This window comes from Strigops habroptila, chromosome 7 (assembly GCF_004027225.2).
Source record: "Strigops habroptila isolate Jane chromosome 7, bStrHab1.2.pri, whole genome shotgun sequence".
In the NCBI taxonomy this organism is placed as follows: Eukaryota; Metazoa; Chordata; class Aves; order Psittaciformes; family Psittacidae; genus Strigops; species Strigops habroptila.
The window spans coordinates 44,962,166-44,988,364 of NC_044283.2; the positions used below are offsets into that span (position 1 = coordinate 44,962,166).

The 26,199-nt window shown below is 38.8% G+C and overlaps 1 protein-coding gene across 2 annotated transcripts in view; it reads left to right on the forward strand.

Annotated features, from left to right (window-relative positions):
* The window catches only part of MAP9 (microtubule associated protein 9), a 155,762-nt gene extending 131,702 nt beyond the window's left edge, over positions 1 to 24,060 (forward strand). For both annotated transcript variants that reach the window (XR_003992268.1, XR_003992267.1), the window contains exons 13-14: positions 1,743 to 1,881; positions 18,648 to 24,060. The gene's annotated coding sequence lies outside the window, so the exon portion shown is untranslated. The remainder of the gene's footprint in view (positions 1 to 1,742; positions 1,882 to 18,647) is intronic.
* The last annotated feature ends 2,139 nt before the right edge of the window (positions 24,061 to 26,199 follow it).

The window sequence follows — 26,199 nt, forward strand, 5'->3', positions numbered from 1 at the left end:
ATTTCTGATGTATCTTCCTAGAAACCAGCTCTGCCTCCTTAGAATTTGAAATCCTTCTTTATTATATCTTCCAGTCATTGCTCTGGCAGAATAATGGCATCTAAACCCTAGAACATGTTGGGATTTTTGGAGTTATTGTACCATGAAGTGTCAGTGCATATAGTTTCAAAATACTGTGTATGCAATTAAACAGACAATAACATTAGTTCTGATAGGTTTCACAACTGACACCTCACACGGCACTCTGAAAACGTGTAGAAATTCTGAAGTTTAGTATTAAAAAACCTAGTTGATGGCCAGAAATGTATCATTAAATTGGAAAGGTGCATCATTAAATTAGAAAGGTGCTTTGTCCACTTTTTTGTGGTTTTTCTGATACCAAAGTTAAATGAATGGTGAAACTGAGGTATCCAGTGACATTTTAGATTCGCTTGAGTGTCTAAGACATCTACAAGGAGCTGGCAGGTATGACATATAACATATGGGAGACCTACACCCTTCTGCAGTGGCAGCTGTGTGCCAGGTAGGATACCCATGGCATTTAAAGTGGCATTGGATGCCAATGCGGGAAAAAATATCCTGTCCTGTATTTTTCCATCAATTCATTTGCCATTAGCTGTGATTCAGAGGTGTTAGAACAGAGAGTAATTAGCTGAGAATTATTGTTTGTCCTTCAAAAGTAAGAGATAGTTCAGCTACATTATCTGTGGAAGTCTGACAGACACCAGATTTAATTCAGCCTTTGAAAGTGACACCAAATGTTATCAACAAAGCTGAAAGGATATATATGGTTGGCCATGCTAAAGGTGTGAAGTCTAGTAACTTGGGACTATTCAGTGTACATATTACAGATAGGATAATCAAGGCGGACTAATAGAACTTTCTGAGGAGGGGAGTGAAGAGATGCGATTGTTTTGCCACAAAGGTATTTTGGTAAGAAGACTGCAAGGTTAGGCTGTGCCAATAGAACTGTTTTAATGATCTTCATGTAGAAGTTATATAAATAGTTATTTAGCCAACTAAAATGTTGATGAGGGAACACATAGTTAACAAAATGTTTGAGAAGTAAATTACCTGGTTATATAAAACAACATGCTTGATTGGTTAATTCTTTGGGGTGACTCTCACTGGAAAATATCTTTAGCAGCTATTCAGTAGAAAAGAATAACCATCTGTTTAATATTATTTTGCTTGTTAGTGTTCCTTTGACTGTATTAATCATTAACTTTGTGCCTTATTTTTGGGGGGGTTTTTCTGTCCCAGTTGTACAAACCCACAGCAATAGCTTTCAGGTAGGTATCCAGATATGCAAAAGCAATAGCTGCACAATTTTCCCTGGCTTTATATCCAAATATTACCCATTCAAAAGGAACTTCAATTTGGTAAAATGAACACTAATTTAAAAATTGGGCAGTTTTCAAATATAGGAGAGGGCTCATCTACCTAACTTAAGCTTGCAATCTCTTTTGGTAATACTTTCTAGTCATGATTCAAGTATATTTATTATTGTACTATTTAGATAGCTATTGAGTTGTTAAATAAAATACTGACCTAGAGGCTGTAAAAGTCAGTAAAGTCTCTCACATTACTTCAGTGGACAGTATATCACACTATGATTTACTCAGCTCCAAGCAAGGATATTATCTGTTATTTGATCTGTTAGATATGACAAACCCATTGACAGCAATGATGTGTAGAAATATATTGGTTTTCCTTTTGTTTTTATTGCCTTTATCTACAAGGGTGGTGTTCGACAGCCAGATGAATGTGAGCCAGCAGTGTGCCCAGGTGGCCAAGAAGGCCAAGAGCATCCTGGCGTGTATCAGCAATAGTGTGGCCGGCAGGACCAAGGAAGCGATTGTCCTCCTGTACTCAGCAGTGGTGAGTCCACACCTCAAATACTGTGTTCAGTTCTGGGCCCGACAGTACAAGAAAGATGTTGAGGTGCTGGAGTGTGTTCAGAGAAAGGCAATGAAACTGGTGAAGGGTTTAAAGCACAAGTCTTATGAGGAGCAGCTGAGGGAATTGGGTTTGTTTAGCCTGGAGAAAAGGAAGCTGAGGGGGACCTTATTGATCTCTACAACTACCTGAATGGAGGTTGTAGCAAGGTGGGGGTTGGCCTCTTCTCCCAAGTAACAAGTGATAGGACAAGAGGAAATGGCCTCAAGTTGTGCCAGAGGCAGTTCAGATTGGATATTAGGAAACATTTCTTCACCAAAAGGGTTGTCAAGGACTGGAACAGGCAGGCCAGTAAAGTGGTGGAGTCACCATTCCTGGAGGTATATAAAAGACGTGTAGATGTGACACTTTGGGACATGGTTTAGGGATGGACTTGACAGTGCTAGGTTAACTGTTGGACTCAACTGTCTTAATGGTCTTTTCCAACCTAAACTATTCTATGATTCTATTTATGGGTTGACTCTCCATCAGTTGCCAGACCTTAAAGTTGGCTGTATAAGATGAGCTTCAGTAACTGTTTTTCAAGAGTATATGGACACTCCATGACAAGTGTAAAGACCACTGGAATTACGAGGTTTTTAAAGATAAATTGCCAGGTAGTATCTGTTCAATTATGATAAATCCATTAAGCTGCCATAATAGAGCATAATGACTCTGTAAATAAGAAAAACATCTCTAGGGGGTCTTAACTTTTTCTAGGATTCTCAATTTTCTCAAACAACACTACAAAGATTTTCCAAATCCTGAATTTGTGAATTCATTAAGTATTTCAGATTGGTAGAGAATCAGCTTTTTTATATTACTTTTCTCAGCTCTTTATCAAAATTCAAGACAGAGTAAATCTTCCTCTATAGCAATTGCATTATTTTATTTTTTCTTGCAAACCCACAATTTCCTGCTGCAATTTGAAATGAAACATGAGGATTGCTGAAGTTTTCACATCTCTTTCACTGAAACAGCTGCTACCAGAACAGGTTGTAGCTCTTTGTATCATTTTATCTATAGCACTAATGGCATTAGCTACAGCCTTACAGGTCACAAGTCAGTACCTTCTGTGATTCCTCTAAAGTTGCTAGATGGTAATGATACTGAAATAAGGGAGTTACTAAAGTGAGTAAGTAGCTTCAAAATCATCACAGCTCTATCAGAGATGGGGCCAATTTTATAAGAAGTTCTACAGGTCACAGCTTGGTTTTCCAAACACCAAATGAAATGGTCTGTCATTACTGAGAACAGAAACTGACAGTGTGTTTTACAGAACAGCCAACAACTTCCAGCCTGAGCAATAGAAGAATTAAGTTGCAGGGATGTTTAGATATTATATATAAAGACCAACTATATATAGTTACAGATAATAAAATTGCTACAATTTTGAAACAGACTACTTTGAAAATAGTATCATTTAAAGAACTGCATTCTTCATGACAGTCATCTATGGTATGTGAAACACAAACTATGCACAATAAGAAAAATTAACAGCAGAGGTCATGGGGTAATACTGGTCACCACATACGTAATTCAAACATTTTCAAAATAGTTAATTCTTTCATATCATGTTTTTTGGAAATGTATTTAACTGTCATCAGTTTTCAATATGTGCTGGTATTTAACATTTTGTATTTCTCAAGGGTTTAAAAAATCTAGGTTAGTATGGCTCCTCAGGGGGCAATTTATAAAGAAGTAGAGTAGGAATGGTGCTAGAAACTGCTTACAAGTTGTCTTCTGTCACTAAAGGCTAATTTCTCAAAGTTCATTGTGCATGTTTTGCACAGTGCTCCGCTGGAGCCCTGTCTGTCCCTAGAATATTGAGTCTGTTGTAACCTATTTCATGGCCAGAAATTCAAGCAAGTATACTAGAGAGACTAGAGGTTTTTGTGTGTGTGTTTAAACAATTATCAGATATCCAGTAATTTGCTTCTATATCTTTCCTCACTCTTTTTTCGAAAGGACTCTCAGTGACACCATGAGAAGGCTCAGGTCTCTTTCCATTTAAACTTTTACCTCTAGCATGAATTATGTTCAAGTTGCTTTTGTTTCGGTTAATTCCAAAAATGAGTGGGCAAGGCCAGCTTCTCACGCTTTCTAAAAGCCAGTTAGGACCTGAACTTTAAAACTTTAAGCTTTTCTAATTCAGTTTAACAGTTGTTTTGTCTCATTGCTAGTTGAAGAGTAGGCAATGAATTTTATCTGTTGAATAATGAATGTGCACTAATGGAACACATTCCAAAAGTTTTAACAGTTCATTCACAGTTAATGGCAGAGAAAGCACCAGAAAGGGGAATTAATCTGCCAAGATGTAATATTGAAAGAATACAGTATCATTATAGATGATAATATTAAAATACAGATTATTCTCAAACATGCTATCAAAATTAAGTATCTCATAACTTTACTGCAGCTGAGATCGTAACCATTTTAATCACAGCAGAGGAGTAGTTACCTGCGATTTGTAAGGGTGAAACAGTTTCACCAGCAAGCAATTGTAGGAGGTATCTCAGGATGGAAAGGCTGGCTGTTGGTACATGACACTGCTATTTTTTGCCATAGGCTATGTCTAACCTGAAGGAATAGGTTACCATTTCTGGGTTCAGGTACTTGTTTCAGCTGAATGATGATTCCCCTGCTCCATTTTCAGACAGGATGAACAAGACAACTAAGGAGCAGGACCATAGTGATACTGAGAATTTTCATGTCCTTACAGACTTCCTTTTTTGGGTCATTTTATTCAAACACCTTTAGCTCACACAAAAAGATTCTGCAGGTAAGACATATACAGCTTTGATGCAAACAGGAATGATTACCAAATGTGAATAAAAGACAGCTGAGATTTAATGAGCTACTAGGCTAAGCATTAGCATGTTCACTGTTTCCAGCGGTACTCCCAGGGACTTCTGCTGGTCAGGCAGGTATCAGTCAGGAGCATGGGCAGGCTCCACTTGCCCCAGAAAAAAATCCTTGATGCTGCTGGGTTGCCATCTTCCACCAACTGTGTGTTCTCTCCTTTAGCATTCCATACCTCTGCATTCTAGCGTTTCTACTCTTATTCTTGATTCATAATCATTTTCTTACAAAACCTAGCTGTTTGACATTTTACTTTTCTTATGGCTCTGCAGAGAGTCACACAGTTCCCTCATGTCTTAACAATTTCCTTAGAAGTCCAAGCCAAGGTTACACAGCTGGGCTCCCTCAGGGTGAGGGCCATGGGTCCTTAGCACATACCAGGGTGAGTATTGCAGAGGATGTTGCACAGAGTAGGTTACACCCTGTGGCATAGATACAATCCCTGAAACCAATCATATCTTTAGCTTAATTTTTAGAAGAGTCAGAATTTCACCTGTGGAAGAGAAATGAATCACTTTGTTCTCACTCTTGACCAAAGGACCTTAATAGGAATAAGTATGGGAGATGAAAGACAAAACACTTAAGCCTTTCTGCCTCTGTAAGCACACTGTATACCTTTCTAACCTTGGATAGTGATACATTCTGAGAAATTTTTACTTCAAATCATATTTTTAATATCCAAAAGTTATCTTCACTCCCAAATGCTTTCTTTTTGGTTGCACATTTAAACCTTTCTTTCATATATTTTGCTATTGAGGATCATTTTCTGAAAAGATTAGCAAACAGTTATCGTAATCTCTATGCCTCAGTGCATGGAACAGAAGAAAGAACATGCAAATTTAGGGGTGGGAAGGACCTAAAAGAAATTATAATGTAATTCTCTTCTTCTGTGTTACTTAGCAGGAATGCACTATTCATCAGCTCTCAGGCTAGATCAGTTCCTGCATTTTTAACGTATTGAGTAGTTTACTAAATAGATTATGTATGAAGACATCTGGAGTACTGAGATATTTCTGATGGTTTATGAAAACTGCAGCCTCTATCTTCATAGGTGCTTCTCCAGAAAATTCAATCAGAAATGCAAGTGACTGTGTTTCTTGGCAAAACGTGTGCTCTGTTTCCACGCACCTAAATGCACAGTGGAAACAACAGGGTGGTGATCCAGCAACAGTGATTGTGCAGGTAGAGCTAATACAAACAGATGTTTATTTACCTGGAAGATTCTTCTCCCTGACACCTCATAGCTTGCTCCCCTAGGCTCCCTTCCCTGCCCATCTATAGCACTGAATTTGTAAGAGTTCTCCAAGCATACAAGCCACCGCAGGATTTATTGTCTGTATTGCCATCTTTCAAGGCTTGTCTTTATACATAGGAAAATATTATGTATGCTTTGTGACAAAACTTGAACCTGCAATATACTGGGTGGTAGAAGAGAGGAATTCAGGCTCTTGGGTTTTTTAATCTTTTTAAAACATTGCAATATCAGAACCTCTGCTATGTTCTAAAGTGTGAAAGAGAAACACCTTATGTTGTACAGTGCCCAGTTCAAGCATTTCACCAGTAATGTCCTTTTCTTTCAGTGGTAGGTCATGAAACATGTTTTAGCATGAATTTTTAATTTGCAAGGTTTGGTCGATCTGCTTACTGCAAACCATGGAGCACTGAAGAGACACCAGCAAGGACTGCGACAGGGGGATAGCTTTATTCCTCCTTGTTTCTCAGCTGCAAAGAATGCTACTGGTACTGTAAAAGTCCTGCTGAGTACACTGTGCTCCCTAAATGAGATTACCTTCTTTCACCTACTCTTTCTCAAGGAAATACTATTTTCTAGTGTTCAGTAAGAACATGAAATTATTTTTTTCTTCTTTCATTGTGATCTATTTTTTACATAACCTTTTCCCTGCCCCACATCCTGCCTACTCTATCATCCAGAAAACTCAATACTATGACACACATATCCCCCCAGAACAGACAAAGATCTGAGGCTGAACCTTGCGGCATGCAGTGAAACTGTTTGTCAGCAATACAAATGCTCGCAGAAAGCTCTCTCTAACTTCATGTAAAAGCAATGAAACTATTTTCATTAGCCTAGTCAAGAATAAGCAATGTCTGTTGTCTTTACCAGAACCAAAGAAAAAGAAACTCTTCCTAAAATAGTGAAATTTTTGTCACAAATGATGTGATATTCTACATCCATAATAGACAAAGAAATACCTGAGATAAGATCAAATGAGCTCTTGAAAAGAAATGCAGGTAGCTACCCTACCAGCTCTCTCGCACATATTTGGTAATACTTCAGATTTGATAACATTTCTGTCTCCTGTCAAGTGCTTAAGTCTCTGGAGTCTAAGAGGTTGGAAAAAAAAAGTTCATTTACTAAATGGCTGTGAAACAGTGCTAAACATCACTGATCTAAAAAATATAATTAGATGCATGTGGTTATAAAGACATATTATTATGTAGCTGCTGGGGTGTTTTCACAATGATTTGCAATAGAGAAGAGATTACTTTCATGCCCATCTTTTAAAAAGTCCAGAAGAACTGTCCAGGACACTCCAGTCTTGGAGAGAACATTTAGAGTCCATGTCCAGTGGCGGGTCCAAAAAGGTTGTTGAGATATTGGAAAGTGTCAAGCAGAGTCCTGTGAATGGTCCTAAAGCACCTGACCAGAGAGCAGGGGTTGAGGGGGCTGGGATCTTTTCATTTGGAGACAAGGAGAGAAGTGTAGAAGAGGAGGTGGAGTGGTATCCCTAGTTGCCTGGGGGAGCATTACAAAGATAAGGGACCCAAACTCCCCGAAAAATGGATCCTGGTATTGGCAAATGCCAGAACAATCAGCAGTGCCCATGAGTTGCACTTTGAGGAGTGCAGATTAGATGTCAGGAAAATCTTATTGCAGCACAGGAACAGACTGCCAGTGTGGCTGTACACATCTGTCCTTAGAGGTTTTCAGACATGGCTAGAAGAAGACACACCTGACCTTATTTATGCTGGGACTAGTCCTGCTTCAGGTAGGAGATTGGACTTGATAACCTCTAGAAGTCCCTTCCAACCAACATTTCTATGACAATAAAAGTATAAGAAAGTGCGGTACATGTGTGATATGCTCCCAAGTTTTGTAAATAGTGTCTGGTGTGATTCATGATGTTTTCTACCAGCCTTGGTAGAAATTCTGCTTCGAGCATTCTGTAACCACATCAGAAGATGGTGTCTTCCCCAGTCAGAGTGAGGAAGCATGCCAAGATCAAAAGACTAGAATACTTTCAACATTTTCTCTAGGGATCTTGCTTTAAAAGACCATTCCTTTTAAACAGATATCCAGCCCAGACAGCATCATGTATTTTAACTAACCAGCTTGGATATATAGTGGAGAAAGGAAGAGAGCTTTGAAAGGTTTCTATTCTGTGATTACAAGGAGTGACCTCTAAGGAACAGACCTCAATGAAACTTGGCCTTTCCCTTTCCGTTTGATGACTTGCCTACTGAAAGAGAAATCTATAGTTGTTAACAAGACTGTCATGACTGCTTGCAAAGATCAGATGCTCTGTTCACTGAACCAGGCTTTTTTCCTTTTAATTCACAGAGGCTATTTTGTTAATAAGAATTTGGCAGCATAATAAATTAACTGCAGCATTTCTCTCTCCAACTGCTAAGGGGTTGTGATATATGTTTCAAATCAGGTTCCCTGAGCTGTGAAGTATTTTCTGTCTCACTGGACGGGCCACCTTCAACACAGGCAAAACCTAAGCAGAAAGTATCAAAGAACGTGGTTATGACTTATTTCCAGCATAATAATCAAGAGTTGACAAGCTATTAAAAACTCATTAAAATGACTGTGGTAAGAGCCATCTAACAATACCATGTAATCCATTTGCAAGTACAATTTAAGAGGAAAAAAAGAGTAAATTACAAATGAAAATATTTGACAAATGGATGTATATGGATGTCTTATTTCAGACATTCTTAGACACGGCAAAAACAGAGGAATGCAGCCTGATTCCACTTTTCAATGCTTGAGTAGAAAAGAATCATCAGAGCAAGTCTCTTTCCAGTTTGAGGAGAGAAGCAAATTATAGGAACAACAGCATTCTTCAATAAAATGAAACTCTAAAACATATTTTTCACAATGGAATAGGTAATATCAGAAGTATACCTAATAAGTAGAAGACCATGCCAATTTCTGGCAAGTGGATTTCCTTCCTCTGCCCAGTTAGTAATGGCATCTATCTTCGTTGTTTTCAGTTCACTCCTGCAGCTCGGTCACAGGTTTAAAAATGCACCTTCTGGCACTCATACTAACTCCTGAATTTTTGTTGTTATTATTTGCAGTATTCTCTTGGTATCTATCCCCCTTCTTTCATTTAGCAATCATCACTCTATATCTAGCATATCACAGCTTCTCCCCTTAAAAAGGCCTAGATCACTTCTTCTCTGCAAGCACCTCTACTGCTTATTTCCACTTGCTGCCTCACTAGCTGTGGTGTTTCCTTGCTCCAGAGTCCATGACTTCTTCAGCTGCATTCCCCTCTGCTGAAACGGACTTCACCCATGCTACATCACCTTCTTCCTAACCAAGCCTCACAAGTGGTCATCTTCCCATACCTTCTTTGTGTCTCTCAGTGTCTTGAAGACCACTGACACTTTAGCTTCCCTGGCCTTGTCCGGTCCGCATTCTCCCCTTGCTGCTCTCCCAGTGCATCTTTCAAAGGGTTCTTTTCCACTAACCAACAGGAAGGTAACTTCTGTTAAAAGCAGCCACTGGCTTTACATATTCTTTTAAACAAGGACTTTTGCCAAATTCCTAATTTCCCATTTCTTTTAATGTTATAGAGTTGTTTCTAACTGGTTAGTCTAGATTGTCTGCTGTTATGAATATCAGAAGGGAAAACTGGAGACTGTGACAACAGTGGTAATTTTGCAATCAATAAAATACATGTGTTGCCTCAGTCACCAATTTTATCTTTTGTAATTTACCTTCTGCCTCAGAAAAATGCTCAGCCAGTAGCTTTCATCCAGTCTTCATTGTTTGCTCTTTAATATTCTCTGCATCAAGAGTAGCATCTCTGAAGTTATTAGTTTCTCTACCTGCTTCCTGGCCATGATCAGAAACTATACACTTATTTGAACTTGATGTAGATAAGGACAGAAATTCATTCCTCCTAGGAACTCTTTTCTTTTCTGTTCTCTGCTACATAGATGGGAGCAGCGATATGGACAGACATCCCCACTGATGCAATAGGAGAGTGGTGGGAAGGATATTCTGTTGTACATGTATTTGCAGAGCCACATATCATTCTGGCATACAAGACAGTGTCCCAGTCCTGATGATTTTTGGAATGTACTAGATGCTGTAGGCAAGACCTCTCTAATGTCCCTTGGTAAGTGATATAGGACAGAATGGTCCAGCTTGACAGACACCAGGCTGAATCCTGGATGCAGGCAAGCTCTGTCTGCAGCTAGTACATAGAAGGGATGCCAAGCGCACTGGACCAAGAAGCCCCTTGATGACAGTAACACGTAATTTTTTTGAGCTGCAGCCATGTGGACTGTCCTTTGCAAACACCTTGTTACTACTACTGAAGCAGTGATGAGTGTCCAGAAGCTGTTCTCCCTTTTAAAGGATTAACCTTCTGTAGATGCAAAGATACAGAAAAGCTTTACTTGGCTTCTTGAAGCAGGGTCAGATTTAGAGTGGCCTGGACCTTCATAAGGACCTGGGATGATCCCAGGTAATTTAGTACTTGTTCTTCACTCTGCCACTTCCATGGGAATGGGATGGGGAGAGATTTTTTTTTTCCTGATAGAGCCAGAAGGGATCATCTCACCTGCAACAGGGAATGTGAAGCTTTATTCAAGGTCTGTGGTTCCCTGTGTGCCACATCTGCTTATTCTCCCAGCACGTGCCCTCAGGCTGGGATTCAGCCACTGGCATAAATCTCTGACTGTGGCAGATTGGAAGAGGTATAACAGGGTTGTGGCAGTGGAGCCATGCTAACCTCCATCAAGATGAATATGGCCCTGCAGACCTGTAGGGACTAATAAGTATAGAATGAGGAGACATCAGCAAGCAAAGGGTAAAACAGTGCAAGACAGAGTAAAAAAGACAAACTGTATTCCATTTCATTTTTCCACATTTTTGGGTTTGGATTTTTTTTATGGTGTGTTTTCTGTTTAGTGATTTTATAGCAGCCCTCAAAGGTTTATAATACTATTTTTCCTGGTGTGGGTGGATCTATTTCCACTTCTTTTTGAATGTTGCCTTTTAATCACAAATGCCATTCAGCTGTGCACGGAGTTTAAGCTCTGTGCAAATCCCTCAGATACAGCAGAACAACTTGTTTGTTTCAAGTGAAATCCCTGACAACTTTGCAAGGTGGAAATCTCTGAGGAATGAGGTCTTTGCTCCAGATTTCTTGTAACGCTGGGGAAAACACACCCAGCTCTGACTAGCAAACATCAAATATGGAACAAATGGCCTGGGACTCTAATCTTTCAAACCCTAGCAACTCATACTGACTATAAAGACACCTTGGACTGGATTCCAGGAGGAGGGTTCAATTGACAAACAAAGGTGAAGGGAAAGCAGCAGAGAAAGATGAGCCCTACAAACTCCTTGTTGTTCAATGTCAACTTTATATTTCTACCTAGCACATAGTAGTACCCTAAAGGTACAAGAAGCAGTTTCCAGAACCTTAAACCTGGGCTGGTTCCAGATGGGCCTTGTTCTTGTAGACCAGTTTGAGAGCTGATTCAGGTAATGTGGCTGGGAAGTTGCAGGAGATGCCATGCAGAGACCACACATAAACTCTTTATTCATTGGTGTTGGTGTTGAGCTTGCTGAAATAAAAAGAAAAGATGCTGAGATAAAATTGAATGCAGAATAAACTTTGTTGCTGCCTTCAATACAGTCAGAATTTCATTTGGTCTGAATTGGCCATCTGTGCATTAGAAGAATATTACTAAAAACCCTGTACACAGCAACTGAGCTTGCTGTTTATTGTTAGGGTGTTGATGTACACCTTCAGGTACAGAAGGGATACAAATCCACCTACTACACCCAACAGTATCAATAACGATTGGCTGGTGCAGTCTTATATCACTGAGCCCCTGATGCATACAACTGAATGAGACAGTCTTCCTCTACTTCCACCATCAGGAAACTCCTTCTGGAAGACTTTCAGTTCTGATGGTTAGGCTCCCTTCTCTATTCTCCACACTTTCATTTGTGACTAGTTTATACCTATACTTTCTTATAGCAAGACTATATTTCAGTTTAAGTAATTCTTCTCCCCGCAGTGTTACGGGTATGTCCCATGCTTGTTAGGCTCATGGCCTGGCTTCTCTATCCATTTGGTCATCCTGCATTTTGTTCCATTCAGAGTTGCTTACTCTTGAATGTGGTGGCAAGAGTTATATGCATTTCCCTAGTGCTTTCTGTCATGGTACAAATGGTACCATGGTACAAATACCTGCACATACATCCAGCCTTCCTGCACTAGATCCCATGCAAATGAAATACCCACATAATTGCTGCTCTCCAGCAATTTATCCCTTACCCCATAACACTCATTTACATGCACACCATGCAAATCCCAAGTGGGTAGTGCTGATGTCAAAGGGTTACAGCAGGCTGGAACAAGTTGGGAGAGGGATGCAGTGAGGTGCATTATACTAGAGCAAAAAGTGCTCATAATTGCCAGGTTATCTGCCAATATCCATCTGCCCCTTTCTCTTGGAAGGCATGCTGATGAATCATAGAACTTCACTGGCACACATCACCCGTTTCTCGTGGTCAGCCTGTGATTATTTGGCTTTTTCTTTCCAGTGTTTCCAAAGGTTTCTGTTTAGCAAAAGAGAGTATGTAAAAGCAAAAAAGAGTGCATATACAGGAAAAAAAAAAACCACAAAACCAACAAAAAACTCAAACAGTTTTGTACTCTTTATATAAGAGTATTGCCAAAAACCTTATCTCCCCCCCAACCTCCTTCTTGCCTGGCAAGCTGTTTTCCAGCTCTAATATCTCCAGCTTCTAATATCAGGAAACCAAAATTCTGTAGAGTATGTTTTATCAATATAATGTCCTTCCATCTTCTTGGCTTTTCTTTGTGAACATCGATGTGTTTTTCATGTGTTCTTTTTAGAAAAATGCATTATATTATTTTTCCAACTAGTCAAAAGTATTGAAGCCTTAAAACTTCCACTTCTAAAGTCACAGAAGTATAGCAGCTGATCTCTATAGAAATGCTTGTCTCTTTGCCCTCTTGGCTTTTGCTGTTTTCTGTTACCGGCAGGTTTTCTAAATCAATTCTGAAAAGAAGATAAGGCAGGACCTCTTAAAAGATGATATTAAATATCCCTTACTTTACTTTTCACAGTCTTTCAGGGAGAAGGAAAAGGATAACTAGATTCATTTGCTTGTGTCCAGACATGTTTTCCTTGCTTGGGATTTCTGAAAGAAGAGACGATAAAGCCTTCGTTTTGCACCTATATCAGTGGACTGAAAATTTGACAGTGGCATCGAATGCAAGGAGAGAAAGTGAGAACGCAACTTGTATAACTTAGCAGCTGTCTCATTTCTGTATTTTCTCCTGAGTCACTTAGTTTGTGTGGGCAAGAGGTTATGAGGTCTTAATATAGGTGCTGTAAAGATAACATGAGATAGAAAGGATATGTTAAATTAGAAACAAAAATATAGACCAGAGTAGATTAAACTGTATAAGGAGAAATCAGGTGGACTAGATAGCTCTGAGAGAGCTACTTCTGAGTAATTTGTGGTATATTCGACTGTTTTTTTACCAAAAAGAAATCCTTCACTCTGAGTTGCTAAGGTGATACAGCCATGACAAAGACTAATAACATCCTAGACTGTGCGAGGGGAGGCATTTTCAGTAAAGGGAGGCCATTAAAGACACTGTAGAAAGCTCTAGTGACATTTTACCTGAAATATTGGTACTAGTAATTTAAAAAATTAGTTCAGCATGGAAAAAATGCAGAGAAAAATAAGTATGGAGAGGAGGGAAATTCTAAGTTTTGTTTATTAGAATCTAGAATTGCCTTTTGTTCACCATAGTAGGGGAAATAAATATCACCCAGCAGAATAATGGAATGGGTTCTTTTAAGAGAAAGATACATCTTATACATGACAGCAACACAGAGGCTGTCTTAGGCCACCTTGGAGACCCAGCCCAATATATTGGATATATTTCATTTAAAAAAAAAAAAAGGGGGGGGTGGGAAGGAAGGGAGGAAGGGAGGAAGGGAGGAAGGGAGGGAGGGAGGGAGGGAGGAAGGAAGGAAGGAAGGAAGGGAGGGAGGGAGGGAGGGAGGGAGGAAGGAAGGGAGGGAGGGAGGGAGGAAGGGAGGGAGGGAGGGAGGGAGGGAGGAAGGGAGGGAGGGAGGGAGGAAGGGAGGAAGGAAGAGAGGGAGGGAGGAAGGAGGGAAGGAGGGAAGGAGGGAAGGAGGGAAGGAAGGAAGGCTTTTTCTATGGATATGACCATATTCCATGGTCACAAAATCTGAAATAGCCATATGCTGAAATATAATGAAAACTTGCTGATACTCAACATCTAGCAATTAGACACATCATCATGATCCAACAGGAGTCATAGCTAGGTTCTTCTCCTAATTTTTTCCTAATTCAGGATTTCACAGGTTTATTTGGTGAACATTTTCATCTGTCATTATCTAAAGGAATGTCACTTTTTCTTCATGTACTGTATGTGAACTTTTCCCTGCAGTTAGTTTCCTTGGTTCAGCAATCTTAATGAATTTTTCTAATGAAGAAAAATTAAAGAGCAAAGCTGGCAGAAATAAGATCAATAAATACATTATATTAACCATGAGTGCCTGTATTTTTTATCAACTGCATTATGAACAAGGGTTAACACACTAAGCTCAGTGCAGTATGTGTTCACCGAAATCTAAATGAATCCTTGAAAGCTGGCACTTCCACAGCTGCTGACGTTGGCACTAATGTACTTTGCATTAGTTTGCCACAGCTGGAGATCTTGATTCACAGGCATGAAAAGAATCAAATTTGTTTTCTTCCTTTCTTTCCTTTCCTTCCTTCCTTCTTTCTTTCCTTACTACTTATAAGCCCGTTTGAATCACAGTGTAAAATTGTGGGCCAGCAGAAAAACATTGGCTGTGGAATAGGAGGTGTACAGACCGTTGCATAGAAAACAAGAGAATCAATTGCTAATCCGTTGTTAATAAGGAGGTCAAATTGAAATGCATGTGCACACATAGGACTGAGAGACTATGCATTCAATATTTAGAGTCTCTGGTGGTGATACCGAAATGGCTGAATTCTCAGCTTCTGAATACTAGATCTCAAAAAAGCATTTAAACTTTAAATTTTCTTCCTGATATAAATTAGGCACCTAAATAAAAGTTAAGGCTACAGTTGTTGTATTGAATCTGGGCCATGGTGTACTTTTTTCCTTTATCCTCAATATTGCTGAGGGTGGCAGGGCAGAAGACTCTCAATGAGATCTTTTCCAGTCTCATCAAATGCTTGAAGAAACGCTGAAAATTACTGTGCAGCAGAAAATTATTGTAGAATCAGTTCTTATTAGTCTCTGTTTGAGGATAAAATGGGGAAGGACAGCTAGGGGAGGATGAAAGAGAAAAACAACAAACAGTGCCGGTGCCTTTGCGGGTTGAATGCGACGGATGTATGGAAGGATGCTTGCAATACCTGTAATCAAGCTAAATACAAAATGTCAGATGAAAAGCTATTTGCTATTCTACAGATAAAAAGAGCTGCTTCTTTTATTCAGGTGTGTGTAATAACAGTAATAATAATAATTTGACACACATTGTGGCAAGAACGGTTTCCATACTGTGTCATAACTATCCTATAGTTCTAGCTTCTGTTAACGCTACATAGAAGACATTTCCAGAGCAGAAAATCTGAGTTTCCCTAGCTCTCCCGTTTCTAGCAGAAGCTCCTTCACCTTTCTCCAAGGACCAAAGGGCAGGGAAGCTGTGATCACCTCTCCACAAACTCTTCAGATAGAGGGAGAGAAGAACCAAGATTAATTTAACATCTCTTTGGCAGACACTGGATAACCACAATTCCTGCACATGAAACTGCCGATTTTGCTTATTTTAAGGAATATTTAACATTTGCAGGGACCTAGCTCCAAGTTTGTAACTTTTGCTTTGAAGATCTCACAGTTTACAGAGATTATAATTTTGTTCCATTAATGATATGGATATTTGTCATACTGATGTGACAGACAAGTGTGTGTTCTTTTTGCTTCAGTCAGGTAAAGATTTATCTTAGACTTATGAGAAAGCCACAGTGTAAAGATACATCCTAAATCTATTCCTCAACTTTATCTTGGCCCAGCATATGGCAGTGTACTTTTAGACTGGTTAATCAGAATTCCTCAGGCATTTTGTCCTGTCTAATACAAAAATCATTAATCTTATGTCTGTAAGATACTCTGCAGATCTGTTGTCACTAGGCACACATTGGCTATGTGTCTGCCTGCACTTCGTGGGCAAGAACAGTGCATTAATTTTGTTTGCAAGGTTTTTTCCAGACGTACATTCATTCCATCTGATTTATGTTCCTTGCTGAGCTTTCCAATGGTAGGAATTTCATAGACAATAATTCTAATATATCTACTATTTTGGTAGGAAAATTTAAAGTATGAATATTAAAATTCAAATTATGCTAAAGACTGGGATCAAAGTTACACTTTGAAAAACAAAATAAAGTTTCATCTTTCTGCCAAGAAAACAGATGTTTCAGTATCCTACTTAATTGGAAATGTTAATAAGCTATTAAGTTATGCATTAATTTGCATATATGTCCCCCTACCAAACTGGTATATGCATAGCTACGTACATTTTCACATAACTATATAAAGCACTCACCTACATGAGGATTAAGGTGTGGAAGAGTGGTAGAATCTGGATGCATTTTCTAATATTTTAAGCTGATTGGAAGCAAGCTTTCCACCTTGCAAGTATCTTAAAATTTGTATTCCATAAACATTGCATTGATCTATCAGCCAGTCTGCAAATATTTCACTTTTACCCTCCAGCAGTGTCAGGTTTGAAAATGGAATTTATAACTCACTGCTAAGCTGTGAATTGTGCACCTTGAAGCTCTTCCCCAGGCTCAGGGCTTCCTGGTCACAGAGAGCTGCTTGTTGGAAAGGAGGAGGGTAACAGCACACACATGCTCATAGCTGTTCATATTAAGTTGCTGTTTCTCTCAATTTATTGATTTTAGGCTGACTTATAAACCAAGAAGTTGAATGAAGTAACTCAGTAACATTGCCTTAGCTAAAATCCAGCTAGACACATGATAAAAAATCAAAAGCTGCTGACATCAGCCTAATGGGTTAAATTGTGTTGTATAAGCTCATGTATCTTCCTACTTGCAGAAAGTCTACTACAATGTTGATGGGCAGGACTAAATCATAAATATTATTATCCCTTATACACCAGATAGTGAGAAGGCTGAGGAGTTTTTTCCTATAGAGCAGGCTGGCAGGACACTTGGTTGAATATAATTACCAAGTAAAAGGGTAAGATGGCCTTTATACCTCCACTGATCCAAGACATGCTATAAGTGCACATGTCAAGCCACTTTCTAAACTATTGTGGCCCTTTACTACAAATAACTTAGAAACATACTTCTAGTGTCTGAATTTCAGTCTCACCATGAGTCCACCAGAAGTCAATAGGCTCCATGGTACTCAGTTCCTCTGAAAGTCTGGGCATAGTTTTCAATGGTATTTTGTAGAAAGAGAAGATCAGAAAACAAGTACGAATATTATAACTGGGCACACAAACCCACATTTACACATCGAAGTACTTTCCTTTATATGTTCAAGTATGCTCAAATTTTATAAATGAAGAAAATGGATTTCGTTTAAAAGACTGTCATTCTTTCTTCAGACAGCTTGATAAATTTAACACAGCTTACTAAAAGCAAGGCAATTATGTCTATCAAAGGGCATTGAATTTAAAAAGAACTGAATCAGGCACTTTTAGATTAATGTGGAAATGCAATAGGAACTTACAATCTTTGCTCAAACATAAAGCCAAAGTAAAAAGAGTGGTGTTGATGTTCATCCCTCACAATATATCTGTAACAATTGAAAAGCACAGCATCAGCATATCATATAGTTACCATCTATCATTTGCAAATCCATTTGCAATTTAGCCATCATATATTGATCCCAAAGAAATAGCTACAGGGAAAAAAAAAATGTCCTTTCAGGGAGCTCAGCAATCACCAGTCAGTGAAGTCACAATCACTTCAGTGAAGTGACTGGTCCTTTGCTGAAACGAATCTTGCAAAGAATGATTCAAGCACAGATTTTTTTAAATGCCAAGTAATCAATTATAATAGTTGAATTTCAAAAAGATCTGTTTTGCACATTCATGATTAAGTTAAAAAATCAGGAGAGAAATCATCATGACAAAGGAACTATGCGTATAAAATATGGTAAGTATGTCAAAGTGTGTTTAATTACATGCCAATGTAATGTAACCAATGTATGGTTAATTACATTATTTACTGCAGTCCTTATAATCCTACAATAAATTTAAGATTCTAATTATTCTATTAAGTAAATAATTTTCAAAAACCCTGACAGAAGAGGCAAATTTTTGTTTTGATTATATTGTAATCAGCCTAATGATGTTTCCTTTTCACATCATTAAGCAATAATTGATGGTGCAGTGCAAATAATTCAGGTTAATTCTAAGAATATCAAAATCATTTAACTATTTTGAACATGATGCATATTCCTGTGTCTTGGAAGCAGTGAAGTGAATTTCTGTCTTATCTCTTAAAATAATTTTTAATCTGATTTCAGGTTTTACCTCACTGTACATTCCTCATATACCTCCTCTAGAGTTTCACTGACAACCAGATTGCTGAGAATTCACCTTTATGAATCAGAGCTAATGGCTTGTGCTACCATGAAAACTGGATGAAGACAAATACTCTTAGGAAACTGATCTTTACTCACAGCCTATGGACTGGAAACACAAATTATTTCTATCACATAATGGGACTAAATATGCGGAGACTGAAGAGTGTAAGAGGGACTGGGACATGTACATGCAGCCCCGGCTGGCTGACCTGTTTCAAAACCGCAAGATGAGGAATGGCTACATAGAAACTAACCTTACTTAAGGAATAACCTTCAGAGAAAATGTTAATATACACCAGGTAAAAAATGCAAAGAAGATTCTGAAAGACCCGCAGTCACTGCAGTTTGTAATTATCATGTTCCCTCAGGAACATTTTTCCAGGGTAGGAGTAATGTCTGGAAACATCTTGACCATGTAAAGAAAAATCGCTGAAGCTGCTGGCAAGCAAAAGACAGAACATTCAGTTAGCGCAGCTCATTTCATCTCTCAGGAGTGTGGGTTGCCCTCTTTGCTCCCCGTGGGATGTCTCCCTTGCAGTATGCTCTTTTGGTTAGCACGGTGAATCAGCAATCAAGGCATATGTGCTGGTACAGTTGGCTGCTCCTAGAAATCCTCTTCAGTGTAGAATGGGAAAACGGCTGGAGTCAGAAGGGACCTTCAGACATCATCTGGTCTAGCCCCCCTTTCGTCTGTGTGCTTTTAAGAGTCACCATACAGACGACTTATATCTGTAGCACACTTCTAGCAACTATTAAAAATTTAGCTATATTTTATAAACTATTTATAAATCAAGCCCAAGTGCAAAGTGTAGCCAAAAATCCACCTATGTCCTGACTGGAAGCACAGCCCTAAGAATGCTGCCGCAGAAGTAGGTACAGAGCACCTGGGTCTTGGGCTCAAGCCAAGAGCAGGTGAAAGACCCTTCAACTAACCCAAACATGCTGGAAGACTCAGCCTCTGGATCTCAGCAGGATGAAAGCCTGACAATGGAACACATTCACTGCACAGTCTAACTAACCCACAGTGCAAGGTTAATATTTTACTAGTGAATTTAACTGAATATTATGCTTAATTGACTTTACAGAAACACGTTAGAGTGGAGTTTCATGTGCACAGTTAAAATAAGGGTGCTTCCTAGATTGCCTATACTGTGCCCCTGACACATTATTTTGGTTAAAATTTTGGCTGATTTTGCCAAAATAAGTCATAGGAATACAAAAAAAATTATGAATTGATTTTGTTTCATTTAACATCAATAAAGAGCCCTTCTGTTTCTCAGCCTGGTTTTAAATCTCCTGCACGTGGAGTGCAGAGGAGCAGAGTTGTTTTATTATGGATGGCTCTGAAGACTGCAGTTTCCCAGAGTTGCATATTTCATGCTTTCTATGGCCCGTGGTATCTCCCCAGGGACAGTGCGGTAGAAGACTGCTTCCCTAAAGGAAGCACTGCAGCTGGATATTTGTACCTCATTCTGCTGGAATAATCGTTTCTATTTGTTCAAAATATAATGTTTTCTTTGTTCTGATTAATACTAAAGTGCCCTTTGGTGTTTTAATAACCCTTTTGATAGACAAGAATTTAATCTTTTACGAAGAAGGAAAGCCTGGAATTTGTTCAAAAGTGAGTATACTTTGGTATGTGGGATAAAATAAGACTCCTCCACCCTCAACTTCTATTCCTGTTTAATCGTTCTTCCACACAGGGAGCGCTGGAGTAGGATTAACTTCCAAAAATTGTCAGCAAGAGAGAAAATTCACAGCAGGCATGTTAGCTATGTTTATTTGGATTTATACAGCTGTATCTGAAAATCCTATCTCTCAGCAATTTCATTTTTGTGAGACATAAATCCCTTTTGAACCCATATTCTGTAGCTTTTACTGAATGCAAAATGAATAACACACACTTTTTTTCAGAATCTCACCAAACATTTAGTTTACTTAAATTGCACATCATAAACATCTCCCCCACCCAGACTCCAGAGTTTCCTGGCATCTTATGTTCACCTTCTCACTTGGTTTTCTCTTATGCAAGGCTTCATGGAGATAGAAATATCCTTCAGAGTTTGGGCTGATATATGCAGTAATTACTCTTAGATGGATGCGTGTCAGTTTAAAGTGAAAGTCTTCACGTCCTAGTGGAGAGCAGTCCAGATTATCACAGGTGCTTGAGAGATCTTAAGTTATTCTTCCACTTACAGTTGCACAAAACAATTGTGGGAGAGAGAAGGGTAACAGACATTTTTCTCTCTAACTACACCTTTCCCCAGGTGACAATTATGCCATGGGAGGGACAGGTCAGTTAGAGGAAAACAGGGAAACCTCAGCAGGACAAGCCATAGACCTACTCTTGGAGGTAGCATCAGTATTAATAGCAGTATAGATTTGTGTAAACAATAATGCCCAAAAACTAACCTAGAACATGAACCACCATCCTAATAACTTCATAATGCACAGTAGAGACAGGTTCAGCATAGAACTCAATATAGAATATTCCCATAGAACAGGAATACTATTGGGTGGGGAAGAAAGCTGAGTTGGAACAAGCCTAGTATCTTTGTCAATACAACCAAAACTGAAAAATATCGCCTTGCTTTCTTTGAAGAAGGTAACTGCTTTTAGCATGGGAACTCTTCAGAAAGACCTGAAGGGTTTGAAAAACATGGAATATCACCATTTTCACAATGTCATTGTTGAGGCTGTGATACTTATATCTAGTTGAGCAAGAGTCTTGCGTGTGATATGTGGTAACAGAAGAGGCGTATTAAGTCATAATGTTGAAAGAAACAGCCACCATTTGCAATGATGTATTTTTGCTTTTTTTACATGTCTTAAATGTTAAGTACAAAAGTTCGTAGAAAACTTAGAAAGCCAGGATTAAGTTCATACTTGCTTCAAGCAATGGAGGCTAACTGTATGTCGTGGTTTGAGCCCAGCCAGTAACTCAGAACCACACAGCCGCTCGCTCACTCCCCCCTTTCTCCCTCCCCCCGCTCCCGGAGGGATGGGGAGGAGAATCGGAAGAATGTAACTCCCACAGGTTGTGATAAGAGCAGTCCCGCAACTAAGGTATAATACAAAACCACTGCTGCTACCACCAGTAATAATAATGATTAGTGAAATAACAAGGGGAGAGGATACAATTGCTCACTACCCGCCGACCGATACCGAGCCCGACCTGAGCAGCGATCAGGGCCTTCCGGGTAACTCCCCCTGGTTTATATACTGGGCATGACGTGCTGTGGTATGGAATACCCCTTTGGCCAGTTTGAGTCAGGTGTCCTGTCCCTGCTTCCGCCCGGCTTCCCCTCCTCCCTGGCAGAGCATGAGACTGAGAAAGTCCTTGGTTGGAATAAACATTACTTAGCAACAACTAAAAACATCAGTGTTATCAGCGTCGTTCCCAGGCTGAAAGTTAAAAAACACAGCACTGCACCAGCTACTAAAAAAGAGAAAAATGACTGCTGTAGCTGAACCCAGGACACTGTATCAGCCATGGTTTCTTCTCAATTGAACTAATTTAATAACTCAGTAGAAATCATTCTCCCTATATATTTCTGTTCAGCATCTTTTCTTTTAAGGGCTGATTATTGCAGTTCCTGTGTAAGTAGGGGATGTAAGGGAGACTTCTAATATTTTATGCCTTCCAAACTCAGTTGTTAGTTTCTAATTGGCTTACAGGAAAGCACTAGAAAGGTCAGTTACAGCCACACCAAAGGGATTATTTAGACTGATGTAGAAATCAGTTGATAATTCCCATTGCACCTTCAATTCCTTTTGATTTAATTTCACTTGACACTGCTGCAGGGAAGAACTGGCTCCTTAATAAACTAACTCTGTGAATATTTTCTACATGTAACAAAACACTATAGAGGCTGTTCTTCTTTGCATAAAATATTTAAATATTCCCCAAATAAGGATTTGGATGCAAGCCTTCATGGTCAACATGTTAACCATTGGATCAAAGGGTCATCCTGATGCTCTCATGCCAATGATTTATGAACTTTAAGAAAGTAGCACAGCTTTGGCAAAAGAAACTGAATACCTCCCAAGAACACTCAGTAGTTCAAAGCAGGCACTGTCCTGAGAGGTGAAAACCCGCACCTGATCCTTGCTACAGATGCAGAGCGATCTGGACCCTGGTAAATAGGCATATAATCAGCTCTATGAGCACATGGCTTATTATACTGCTCTCCAGGGTTAAAATTTTAGGCAGCAACTGATTTAGGGTACTGATGATTTAATTTTGTACTTATAAGCATATTATTAATGCTGTCTACTAGAAATCTAAGTCTTTTTGTGAATTAATGTCTCTGTCTCAATCCTTTGTATGCAATATATTGTTCAATAGATTTTGTGTTTAAAACTGAGGTCACCTGCCATTTGATTCCTGGGTCTGTTACTGCTTTTTGAACTTGAGTTAATAATTCACTCTTTCAGCCAGAATAGATATGACGCTGTTTTTCAGATTCATCCATTTCTGAAGGCTCAAGTACATCTAAACCCTAAAGATAGTGTTGATAAACTACAAACTCTTAAGGTTTTCATAAACCCTGAAGTTTCTGAAAGGTGTTTGAAGTACAATTTTAGCTTCAATAAACACAGAATTGCTACCAAAAAATCTGCAAAGAGCAGATTATATCCACTCTCTAATTTGCACTGTTTTAACGGCAAAGATGTAGAATACACCAAGCACCATGCCAAACTAATTTGTCTTGAACCAAATAGAAACACATTGCTTCAGGGGAAATGTTCATTAAAATTGTTTCCATTGTACCTGCTTCCTCAGACACCTCCTACATAATCCAACTTGGTATTTTGCAATTAAGTGAAGTTCTTTAATGCAGTAGCTTTCCTTCTTCTCTCCACCTGCCAATCAAGTCATACTACAAAAGCTTCTTCTACATTCAGCTAGACAGCTGGCTGTAAAGTGCTCACTTTGCTCTTTAAAAATAACGACATGCAACCCACCGTTCTGTATAGTCTGTCATCAGATCATCTGTGTGGCATAATCCCCACCCTGCAATGTCAGAAAGGCAGCATGTATTCAGCTGTCTATCACATTTTTATGCTCGTTAAACCTTCGATGAAGTCAGTGAGCCAAAATAGAATGTGAAAAATAGACCATCCTTTGCAAGCTTTATGAAAGGGTACTCAGTCATTTAAAGAAAAGTATAGCATGTAAGTATGAAAAGAAGAACAGGTATCACAGAAGAGCAGCTATTTTTAGCTTCAATTTCCATTAAAATAACAATCTGCATCTTTTGTTTATATGTTAATGAAATAACTTCTCTGCAGCCTAATGGCCACTTTACTGTAAGTTTTATGCAGATGAATAAACTTGAAACAACCAAAACATTGTTATACCACTAATTCATTTAAAAGTTACAGTGTAAGAAAGACAGACAGCTCTGCCCTTCTTATCAGTGGGAGGAAGACAGCAAAATGCCATCTTGGCTTTCTTCAAGAAATTATACACATACACTGTCTATTGATTTCACATATAATTTTATATATCTATATCAATTCACCCATTAGATCTATAGCTACAGTTACTGCATACATTAAAAATACAAAAATACAAACCCAACGTCATAACAAAGACTGTTTTTCACTATATAAGAGGCACAGCATGACATGTTTGTGAAAACTGTTATTTAATATGACTGAGGGAAGTTTGATATTCCCAAGTGCTGAAGAAAAATCCCAAAATCACTAAAGTTCTTAAACATTCAATGGATTTTTGCCTTAATTAAAAATACATGCACTGTGTGCTCCTGAATTTGAGTCTCCAGATGCACACTTAACATGGCTTCAGCCATCTTTCCCTGCATCCCTGAGGACTAGAAAATCTCTTTCCTTATAATGAAATCTGACACTCATTCATTTCATGACTGCAGTAGCTGTCATAAATGTACACAGGTTGTGAGGCTGCCAAAAAAATCTTGAGAACAGGACATAGTGGCTCAGCCCATTTGACTCAGAGCGGACTAAAGGGACATCTGTGGGCCTCCTGTACCTTCACAGGCGGAAACAGCAAAACCTTCCTTCCAACTAATTATTCCACTTGGGTTTTGTTTGGGTATCATCCCTCCAGTCAACTTGTTAACCAAGGTTTGTTAGCTAGAGAGTGAGTCCCCACCAGGAAGCAGTACCTTGAAATGTGCAGCAGCAGTAACTTCGAGCATTCTTGGCATGGATGCATCAATGCATGGATACTTGCAATAAGAAGTGAGCATGGCATGTTTTCCAGATAATTCACTGAAGATCAGTATTTTAAGCAGTAAGTTTAAGCCAGTAGAAAATGGAGACATTACACCTTAACTATCTACAATTATGTTTAGGATTAAGAAAAGATGTAACGAAAAAAGTCTTCCTCTATCCTTCCTACACAAAGAGCCTTTGCTAGTCGAGAGAAGGTGTCATTGTCACCTTTTGACTGAAATATGCTTTTGCCACAAAACAAATTACACATAAATTAGTGTTCATCAGATCACAATTACAGATAACCCCTTGTGAGCCAAGTGTAATATACAGATTTTAAAGATGACAGCTACTTTCATCTTACTAGTGGAATTGAAGATTATGTAGAGAACTCATGAACACATGCATGGTTAAACTGATGGACAGCCTTTGACTATGTGTCTCTGTTAGCAAGTAGTACTGAAAAACAAGGCTAAATCTCTGTGATGCAAAGCAGTGTACAGCAAATGGGGATGACTGGAGGTTTGCTTCAAAAGCACATTTCTGATCTAAAGTGCTGGAGGAACTCCCATTGTCTCCTTTGTGTAAGGAGCTCAGCTGTCCTTATCCATAAGGATTAAAGGAGTTGATTATAGTATTACAGAAAGAAAAATAGAAGATGCATTTATTACTTCTCCTACTAGCTATATTCAGGCAAGTATTAAGCAAAAAGAGAAAAGCAGTTTTGAAGATTGATGACTGTTCCTCTGATTTTTTTGTGCAGTCAGCATCATTGCAGCATGTTCTTCATTTGTCAGCATACAGATTTGACTATGAGATACGAGCATTTTTCATCTAAGAGGGTATGATAGTATGCAAAGGCAAATGCAGAATATGATTGAAGTGTCCTTTCACACCATTATAGTATGTTTGGTCATCCATGTAATTACTTTGCTGAAAAATGTGTAAAATTTGGTAGTCAAACTGGCACATCCAAAGCAGGTAGAAAAAAGGAAATAGAAATTTTGAGCTAGAAGAGAAAAGCCGCAAGTGTTACACTTTGGGTATGAGAGGAAGCAGATCAGGAGAAAATGTGGAGGATGTAGCAGTTAGACGATCACATGAATGACACCTACCCTAAAGTAGGTACAACAGTCCCCCTTCAAACAAGTAGGCTTGCTTGACATTAACATTATATAACAGAACTATTTTGTGTTTCCCTCAGTTCTCCAAACACAATGCAATAAATACCGTGTGAAAATGTATGCAGCTACACTCCTTCTCAAAACCTTCTCTGTTCAGTGACAATTAG